Source organism: Aegilops tauschii, chromosome 4 (genome assembly GCF_002575655.3).
Source record: "Aegilops tauschii subsp. strangulata cultivar AL8/78 chromosome 4, Aet v6.0, whole genome shotgun sequence".
NCBI lineage: Eukaryota > Viridiplantae > Streptophyta > Magnoliopsida > Poales > Poaceae > Aegilops > Aegilops tauschii.
Window position 1 is genome coordinate 474,580,053 of NC_053038.3, and position 10,646 is coordinate 474,590,698.

A 10,646-nucleotide genomic window follows, 5' to 3' on the forward strand; every position below is an offset into this window, starting at 1 on the left:
TTCCCTGAGATCTTCGGCTAACTCTTGGGGTAAACCTCCGGTTAGGAGGGTATTAACATAACTCTTGCGGCTCAACGCGTCTGCTACAACATTGGCCTTCCCTGGGTGATAATGTAGCTTCATATCATAATCTTTTATAAGCTCCAACCATCTCCTTTGCCGGAGATTCAACTCCTTCTGCGTGAAGATGTACTTCAAGCTCTTATGATCCGTGTATACATCACAACGGTTTCCAATGAGAAAATGTCTCCAGGTCTTGAGCGCATGCACTAAGGCTGCTAACTCCAAATCATGAGTGGCATAATTCAATTCGTGCAGTTGAAGCTGACGTGAGGCATATGAAACAACTCTTCCGTCTTGCATAAGTACACCTCCAAGTCCTTGGCGAGAAGCGTCGCAATACACTTGGAAATCCTTGCGTATATCCGGAAGAATTAACACTGGGGCTGTAACTAACCGTTCCTTCAACTCCTGAAAACTGGCCTCACATTGTTCGGTCCACTTAAACTTGGTGTCCTTCTTCAATAACTCCGTCATGGGCTTCGCAATCTTGGAAAAATTCTCAATGAATCTCCGGTAATATCCTGCGAGTCCAACAAAACTGCGTATCTCACCAACTGAGGTGGGTGCCAACCTCTCTGTGACGGACTGAACCTTGGTAGGGTCTACTGCTATACCTTCTCCAGATATAACATGTAGGAGAAATCCAACTTCTTTCAACCAAAACTCACATTTGCTGAACTTGGCATATAGCTGATATTCCCTGAGTTTCTCGAGAACTAAGCGGAAATGCTCCTTGTGTTCCTCTTCATTCTTCGAGTATACCAATATATCATCATGTACACTACAACAAACTTATCCAAGAACTCCATGAACACCTTATTCATCATACTCATGAAATAGGCAGGGGCGTTAGTCAATCCAAAAGACATAATAGTGTACTCATGTAGCCCGTACCTTGTGGTAAAAGCTGTCTTGGGTATATCCTGTTCTCGGATCTTCAGCTGGTGGTATCCTGATCGAAGATCGATCTTGGAGAATACTTTAGCTCCTTGCAACTGGTCAAACAAATCGTTGATCATCGGTAATGGGTACTTGTTCTTGATCGTCACCTTATTCAATGCACGATAATCAACTACCATTCTCAAAGATCCATCCTTCTTCTCAACTAAGAGCACTGGGGCTCCCCACGGTGATAAACTTGGTCGAATATAACCTTTCTCCAATAACTCCTTAATCTGCTTCTTAATTTCTTCCAGGTCATTCGCGGGCATCTGATACGGTCTTTTCGATATTGGCCCGGTGCCTGGCAACAGCTCTATCAAAAACTCTATATCTCGATCTAGTGGCATGCCTAGTAATTCCTCTGGAAATACATCAGGATAATCCTTCACAACTGGCACTTCCTCCTGAACAACTCCTGAGAGTGAATTTACCTGGGACCTCCTTGGCGCATGCCGGGATACATACTTGATCCTCTTTCCCTCAGGGGTGGTGAGGAGAATTGTCTTGCTAGCACAATCGATGTTTCCTCCATACATCGATAGCTAATCCATGCCTAGTATCACATCCAATCCTTGTGACTCCAAAATTATTAGGTCTAAGGGGAAAACATGCCTACCTATGGTCAATGGCACCTGAAAACATCCTCTGCTTGCCATATATTCCGCTCTAGGTGAGCTTACTAACATAGGTGTCTTAAGGGTTATGGCGGGCAACTTAAATTTATCCACAAATCCCCTTGATATGTATGAATGCGATGCACCAATGTCGAAAAGAACAATTGCAGTAAATGACTTAATCAAAAACTTACCGATAACTGCATTGGGCTGCTCTTCAACTTCCTCCACGTTGACGTGGTTCACCTGACCTCTGGTGAAGGGGTTGGGCTTGTTCCCAGAACTTCCATTCCCATTACCATTCTTCAACTCAGAACAATCATTGGCGTAGTGTCCAGTCTTCCCGCACTTGTAACAGGTAACGTGACTCAGATCCTTCTTAGCGGGTGTTGCTGGGTTGGAATGGTTCTGGTTGCTGCTTCCTCCATTCCCATTCCCATCCTTAGGGCCACTGTGGTTGTGTGGAATTCCTCCATTGTGAGTGTGGCCTCCATGGTTATGATGGGTATGTCCTCCCGTGTTCGGGGTAAAACGAGGCTTTTGCTGAGCTCCAGAGTTGTACTTCCCTTGTCCATACTTCCTTTTGCGGCTCTCGATCTATTGTTGCTTGCTTTCAATCATAAGGGCCCTATCTACCAGCTCCTGATAGTTGGTGAATGTTGCCACCATTAACTGCATACTCAGCTCATCATTCAAACCTTCCATAAACTTCTCCTGCTTTGCGGCATCTGTGGCCACGTCATCTGGGGCATAGCGAGCTAACTTACTAAACTCATCCACGTACTATCCCACGGTATGATTTCCCTGGCGTAAGTTGCGAAACTCACGCTTCTTCATGCTCATAGCTCCGGTTGAGACGTGTGTTGTGTGGAAAGCTTGCTGAAACTGATCCCAAGTGACATTGGCTATGGGGAAAGTGGCCGTGTAGTTCTCCCATCATGAGGCTGCGGGTCCATCCAGTTGGTGTGCGGCAAAGCGCACCTTCTCAGCATCTGTGCAACCTGCTGTGGTCAGCTCCCTTCCAATCCTACGGAGCCAGTCATCAGCAACAATCGGCTCGGTGCTACTAGAGAACACCGGCGGATTCAACCTTAGAAAACGGGCTAAGTCGTCAACTGGAGGTGGAGGCCGTGGGTTGTTGTTGTTGCCTTGATTCTGGACTAGCAACTGCATCAAGGAATTCTGCTGTTGGATCAACTGAGTAAGCTCCGGTGGGAAGACAAATCCGGGGTCACGTCTCGGAGGCATCTTATAGGTTTAGAGGGGTGAGAACAGAATAGAGTGATGCCTAAAGAGAAATCACTACCCATATGCACATCAAACAAACACAATCATATCACTTCACTCAATTCAAACAAGATCATACAATCGATCTAAGCTACCATTACAAAATACTAGGACTATTACCATTTACATGGGGGAATACTACTGATAATATGGTGGTCGACTAGAAATTTTGATCGGTGGAAGACTCCATGATATCTGCTCCAGCTTTGTCTTCATAATCATCATCACTATCTTCATCGTTGCTGTCGGGGTCGGAGTCGTCGATGATGATGTAGTCTTCAGAACGGATGTCCACCTCAGGTTCGGGATCTCCCATGAATATTCCTAGCTTCTTCTTCGGGTCTTCATTCTCCAGTAGTACAGCAATTTCTTCTTCATATCCATCGCGTGTAGACTTGATTTCTTCTTCTAGCTCCATGTTCCTGGTCAACACCTTCTTCATGTCTAACATGCTGGCGCACATTTGATTCTCCTAACGTCGAATGTGCTGGTTTAACTCCTCGATGTAGGCTGCAATGGACTTGTCCCTCCTGGTGCTAATCATCTCCCATTGTTCATCTCGGCGCCCACATATCTGGTAGATGGCGTCCTTAAGATCCTTGTGGTATACTTCGCCGATGCAGCCCATGGCGATGTGGGCGGCCATGCTCCTTCCTAGACTCCAGGTTGGTGCATCAAAAGAAAACTCTATGGGCTCAGTAACCGGTGCGAACGTCCTTCCTGGAACATGAACTTGAATCGTCCAGCGCTCCTCTTCTGGTAAAGTGGCGGTGTAGGTCCCGGTGAAGCTTGGCATTCGGATGCGCAAGTACCTAGTGACTTCCTTCAAGTGTCGTCCAAACGGGGTGTCATCATCTGGTTGAGTGAACTTGTTCCTCGGGTCCGCCATCTATAGAGTAGAAAATGGAGAAGAGTCAGAAATGAGTAGAGAAGAGTATCCTATGGCTTATCCTAGTGGTCGCGTCCTACAGTCAACGTGTGCTCTGATACCATCTTGTAGCGATCCAACCTCAGACGGTCAAATCTCTATGCATAAGTGTCATCCATGGATCGGTAATGCTGACACACACAGTACTCGAGGGTTTATAGCAGAGTTCAATCACACACTTATTACATCGAGTGTCTCAAAGAGAGAGTACTTAATACAATAATATGGCTGAAGGCCATCTAAATAATATAACTGCGGAAGCATCGAAGATAAATGAGTCCATCAACTCTAACGGCATAGCTGAGTGTACGACAACGGCCTAGCACACCTTACTCTTCGTCTGAAAACTCTACAACATAATACGTTGCAGCCTGTGTAGGTCAGCTCATGGAATATGCTGGCAAGATAACACTATAGAGCAATGAACAGAATAACAACTATCACTACATGCATATATGGCTGGTGGAGGCTCTATGGTTATCATTTGCATAAAGCTAGTTTTTCCCTACTTCAAAGGAATATATTTTATTAAACTACAATGTTTGTTGATAAATATTGAGAATGGTAACCCCATCTCAATCCCAAAATAATAATCATTAACCCAATCAAATTAATTAAGTAAAGTGTTGAGATTAAATCAATAATTCAAGTACCAGATACTCAAGATGTCCATAACCGGGGACACGGCTAATCATGATTAGTTTGTACATTCTGCAGAGGTTTGCGCACTTTTCCCCACAAGACTCGATCTCTTCCGTTGAATTTCTCGCACTGCATGATGTTTGAGAAACGGATGATCGAGACACAGTCTTTCCGAAGAGGTCCCCTTAACCGATAGATAGGCCGGTACACCTAAAATCCCCTACATCTGCTAGCCCATCATGGAAAGGTTTCCCACAACTTACTCAACTATGCCAGACCCCATAATTGCATGTGGCTGCACACGGAAGTTTCTAGCATGAATAATCTTATGATCCCTTTGAGCCTGGCGAACCATAGGAGGATCACACGGGTACCCCGGGATCTCCTTGGACAACACTGGATTCCCCAGGTGCCCACAAACAGTCCACCCAGATGTGTATTAAAGAAGCCACCTTAAGTAATCACTTAATTCATAATAATGCTCACATCTTTCATGAATCACTCAAACCAAACCACGTCTACGAGCATAGCATAACATAGCAAAGTAAGCATAACGTAGAAACCCCCAAGGTTTGAATAAAGGACAATAGGTGCTACCTCATCAACTACTTCCCAATACCCACATGTTAATCAGATCCTACTCATGCAATGTTTGAGGGTTGAATCTAATGCATAAAAACTGGGTAATAAAGGGGTATGATCAAAGTGTTACTTGCTTTGCTGACGATCTGGAAACCCTAGTGATTCATAGCGGCGGGGTGGGCGGCTTGCGCGAGGGGGCGGCGCAGTCCGACCCGGACTCCTCCTCGCTGGAGTCCGGCGTCCGCACTGGCGGTGAAGGTGGCGGCGGCTGGGCTTGGCCTTCAGCCCAGTCGGGCGAAGAAGTTCTTTAAAAAAAATTAAATTTCGCCCTAGAGAAAAATCCTAATAAAATATAAAAAAATCGAAAAATACCAGAAACAATTTTCACTGTCCAAACCTAATATTTAGGACCAGGTGAACATTTTTCTGGCCTAAAATGCAATTTAAAAAAATGCATATTTTTCTCTAATTCAAATAAAATAACAAATAAAAATAATAATTTGATTTTAAAATTTCTTCTCCAATATTTTTCTCTTTTGGAAGAAGTCATTTTATCTTCTCTCTTTTATTTTTATTATTGGAAATAATTGGAGAGAAAAATATTAAAATCAAATCGATCCTCTTTTCAAATTTGAAAAAAAAAACTCAAATACGAAAATTGGTGAAATCTCCAACTCTCTCCTTGGGTCCTTGAGTTGCTTAAGATTTCTAGGATCACAACTAAAATGCAAATAAAATATGATATGCATATGATGACCTATGTATAACATCCAAATTCAAAATTGGGATGTTACAACGGGATCACATCATTAGGAGAATGATGTGTTGGACGAGACCCATCTGTTAGCTTAGCATAATGATCGTTAATTTTATTGCTATTGCTTTCTTCATGACTTATACATATTCCTTTGACTATGAGATTATGCAACTCCCGAATACCAGAGGAACACCTTGTGTGCTATCAAACGTCACAACGTAACTGGATGATTATTAAGATGCTCTAAAGATGTCTCCGAAGGTGTTTGTTGGGTTGGCATAGATCGAGATTAGGATTTGTCACTCCAAGTATCAGAGAGGTATCTCTGGGCCCTCTCGGTAATACACATCATGATAAGCCTTGCAAGCAATGTGACTAATGAGTTAGTTACGAGATGATGTATTACGGAACGAGTAAAGAGACTTGTCTGTAAAGAGATTGAACTAGGTATGAAGATACATTGAACTAGGTATGAAGATACATTGAACTAGGTATGAAGATACCGACGATCGAATCTCAGGCAAGTAACATACCGGTGACAAAGGGAGTGACGTATGTTCTCATTGCGGTTTGACCGATAAAGATCTTCGTAGAATATGTAGGAACCAATATGAGCATCCAGGTTCCGCTGTTGGTTATTGACCGGTGATGTGTCTTGGTCATGTCTACATAGTTCTCGAACCTGTAGGGTCCGCACGCTTAACGTTCGATGACAATTTGTATTGACAGTTATGTGTTTTGGTGACCGAAGATTGTTCGGAGTGCCGGATGAGATCACAGACGTGACGAGGAGTCTCGAAATGGTCGAGAGGTAAAGATTGATATATTGGAAGGGGGTTACCGGAACACCCCGGGGGAATAATGGGCCACATGGGCCATAGGGGAGAGAGAGGACAGCCCACAAGGGGGTGGCGCCCCCCCCCATGCGGAGTCCGAATTGGACAAGGGGAGGGGGCGCGGCCCCCCTTTCCTTCTCCCTCTCCTTCCCCCTTTCCCTCTCCGGTAAAAGGAAGGGGGTCCAAATTGGACTTGGAGTCCTAGTAGGACTCCTCCCCACTTGGGGGCGCGCCTAGGCCCGCCTCCTCCCCTCTCCTCCTTTATATACGGGGGCAGGGGGCACCCCAAAGGACATCAATTGTTTCTTAGCCATGTGCGGTGCCCTCCTCCACCGTTTACTCCTCCGGTCATATTGTCGTAGTGCTTAGGCGAAGGACTGCGCGGATCACATCGCCATCACCGTCACCACGCCGTCGTGCTGACGAAACACTCCCTCGACACTTTGCTGGATCAAGAGTTCGAGGGACGTCATTGATACGTCTCCAACGCATCTGCTGATATATTATCAATCTTGGATGTTTTATAATCGTTTTATAGTCATTTTATATCATTTTTTGGAACTAACCTATTGACATAGTGCCAAGTGCCAGTAGCTGTTTTCTGCATCTTTTTTTACATCGCAGGAAATCAATATCAAACGGAGTCCAAATGCAACGAAACTTCACGGAGAATTTTTATAGACCAGAAGACACCTAATGGGCCAAGGCTACGCCTGGGGGTGCTCCGAGGAGAGCACAACCCACCGGGGCGCGCCAGGAGGCCCAGGCGCGCCCTAGTGGGTTGTGCCCACCTCGGGTGCCCCCTGAACCGCCTCTTTGCTCTATAAATACCCCAATATTCCATCAACCCTAGGGAGTCGACGAAAATCAATTCCAGCCGCCGCAGAGTCCAGAACCACCAGATCCAATCTAGACACCATCACGGATGGGGTTCACCACCTCCATTGGTGCCTCTGCGATGATGCGTGAGTAGTTCTTTGTAGACCTTCGGGTCCGTAGTTAGTAGCTAGATGGCTTCCTCTCTCTTGCTGAATTCTCAATACAATGGTCTCTTGGAGATCCATATGATGTAACTCTTTTTGCGGTGTGTTTGTTGGGATCGGATGAACTTTGAGTTTATGATCAGATCTATCTTTTTATATCCATGAAAGTATTTGAGTTTCTTTGATCTCTTTTATGCATGATTGCTTATAGCCTCGTATTTCTTCTCCGATATTTGGGTTTTGTTTGGCCAACTTGATCTATTTATCTTGCAATGGGAAGAGGTGCTTTGTAGTGGGTTCGATCTTACGGTGCTTGATCCCAGTGACAGAAGAGGAACCGACACGTATGTATCATTTCTACTAAGGATAAAACGATGGGGTCTATCTCTACATAGATATATCTTGTCTACATCATGTCATCGTTTTTATTGCATTACTCTGTTTCTCCATGAACTTAATACACTAGATGCATGTTGGATGGCGGTCGATGTGTGGAGTAATAGTAGTAGATGCAGGCAGGAGTCGGTCTACTAATCTTGGACGTGATGCCTATATAATGATCATTTCCTGGATATCGTCATGATTATTTGAAGTGCTATCAATTGCCTAACATTAATTTGTTTACCCACCGTTTGCTATTTTTCTTGAGAGAAGCCACTAGTTAAACCTAGGGCCCCGGGTCTCTTTCTCATATTATTTGCCTTCGCGTTCTATTTTATTTGCCTTTTATTTTTAGATCTATTAAACTAAAAATAAAAAATACCTTGCTGCATTTTATTCTTATTTTATTTGGCGTTCGATCTATCAATCTACTACAATTTTATCTCACGTCTGTTTGCCTATCTTGAGGCGTCGTTACCCGAAAGGGATTGACAACCCCTTTAACACATCGGGTTGCGAGGATTTGTTATCTGTGTGCAGGGGCTATTTACATTGTGTTGCTTGGTTCCCCTACTGGTTCGATAACCTTGGTTTCATATCTGAGGGAAATACCTACCGCTGTTGTGCTACATCATCCCTTCCTCTTTGGGGAAATACCGACGTAGCTTCGAGCCACATCAAAAGGAATTTCTGGCGCCGTTGACGGTGAGACATGATCAACATCTATCAGGTTCCTAATCACAAATCTCATCTGCTCGCAATTTACATTATTTGTCATTTGCCTCTCGTTTTCCTCTCCCCCACTTCACAAAAAATTTCCATTTTCTTCGCCCTATTTTTGTTCGCCTTCTTATAGTTCGATCTTATGTTTGCTTGTGTTACCATGTGCCTTCTATTTGCTTGCATCTTCGCTTGCTAAAAATCTATTGTTATGGGTCCTCATCCATTAGCTAATATTTTTAAGAGATCTAATTATGTTGAACCAGTTGCTAGTGATTTGAGTGCACTTGATTATCTCTATGAAGTTTTGCTTGAAATTCGTGAATCTGAAAATTGTGATGAAGTGTTAGATGAAGAAATTTATGAAGTGATTCATGATAGCACATTGAATGAAAAGCATCATTGCAATGATTTTAATATAAATTCTATTAATGTAAATTGTGCTAATAATATGCAAAACTCCAAGCTTGGGGATGCTAATTTTGATATGACCAATACTTATTGTAATGACCATGATTGGAGTGATGATGCTTCTTATGATCTTGAAAATTTATTTATGCCTCATGATGAATATGATATTGATAATAATTTTTGCAATAGTATTGAAAGTGGGTTTGGAAGAGTGTCAACTTTAGGTAAAAATAATCCCACATATTTGGAGAGTGTTCAATCTTATGATTTTTTTTATGAAAGTGGGTTTGGAGAGGTCATGACTTTAGTTGATGTTAATCCCACTATCTTGGAATATTATAAAAAATTTATGCATGTGGATCATGAAGAGAAAATTTTATATGATAGCTATATTGTTAAATTTGATTATTATCTAAAATTTACTTATTATGAGAGAGGAAAATATGGACGTATAAATTTTCATGTTACTAAATTACCTCTCATTATGTTGAGATCGTCAATTTTTTATTCCTCTTCTTTGCATACGTTATATGTTTCTTGTCTTGATAATTTGTTTGCTTATAAAATTCCTATGCATAGGAAGCATGTTAAACTTAAATGTGTTTTTCATATGTTTCATGATGCTCTCTTTATGTTTCAATTATTATCTTTCATGTGAGCATCGTTGAAATCTTATGCCTAGCTAGGGGCGTGAAATAATAATGCTTGTTGGGAGGCAACCCAATGAATAAAATTTATTTTTGCCTTTTGCTTTCTGTTATTGAGTGTTTGCCAAATTATGTTACTGTTATGATTGTGTTTTTTGTGTTTTAGTTAGTGTTTGTGCCAAGTAAAGCCTTTAGGATCTTCTTGGGTGATAGTTGTTTGATCTTGCTGAAAACAGAAACTTTCGTGCTCACGAAAACAATTCTAATTTTTAACCAGAGCGTGATAAAATACCAATTCTTTTTCCAGAAGATTAATATACAAATTGCTCAGGTCGTCCTAATTTTTCAGAATTTTTGGAGTTTCAAAAGTATTCGAAATATTCAGATTGCTACACACTGTTCTGTTTTTGACAGATCCTGTTTTCTTTGCGTTGTGTGCTTATTTGGATGGCTCTATGGTTTTCTTTGATGAGTTTTTGCCATAGAAAACTTGGAATACAGTAGATATAATGCAAGAATAAAGTATGAATAGGTTGCAACAGTACTTATAGTAGTGATTTATTTTCTTGTACTAATGGATCTCACGAAGGTTTTGTTCAGTTTTGTGTGATTAAAGTTTTCAAATTTTGGGTTATCTTACGATGGATGAAGGAATAAGGAGTAAGAAGAGCCTAAGCTTGGGGATGCCCCGGCATCCCAATCTATTATCCAAAAATGATCAAGCAACAAAGCTTGGGGATGCCCCGAGTGGCATCCCCTCTTTCTTCTAACGACCATCGGTATTTTACTCGAAGCTATATTTTTATTCGTCACATACTATGTGTTTTGCTTGGAGTACCTTGTATGATATGAG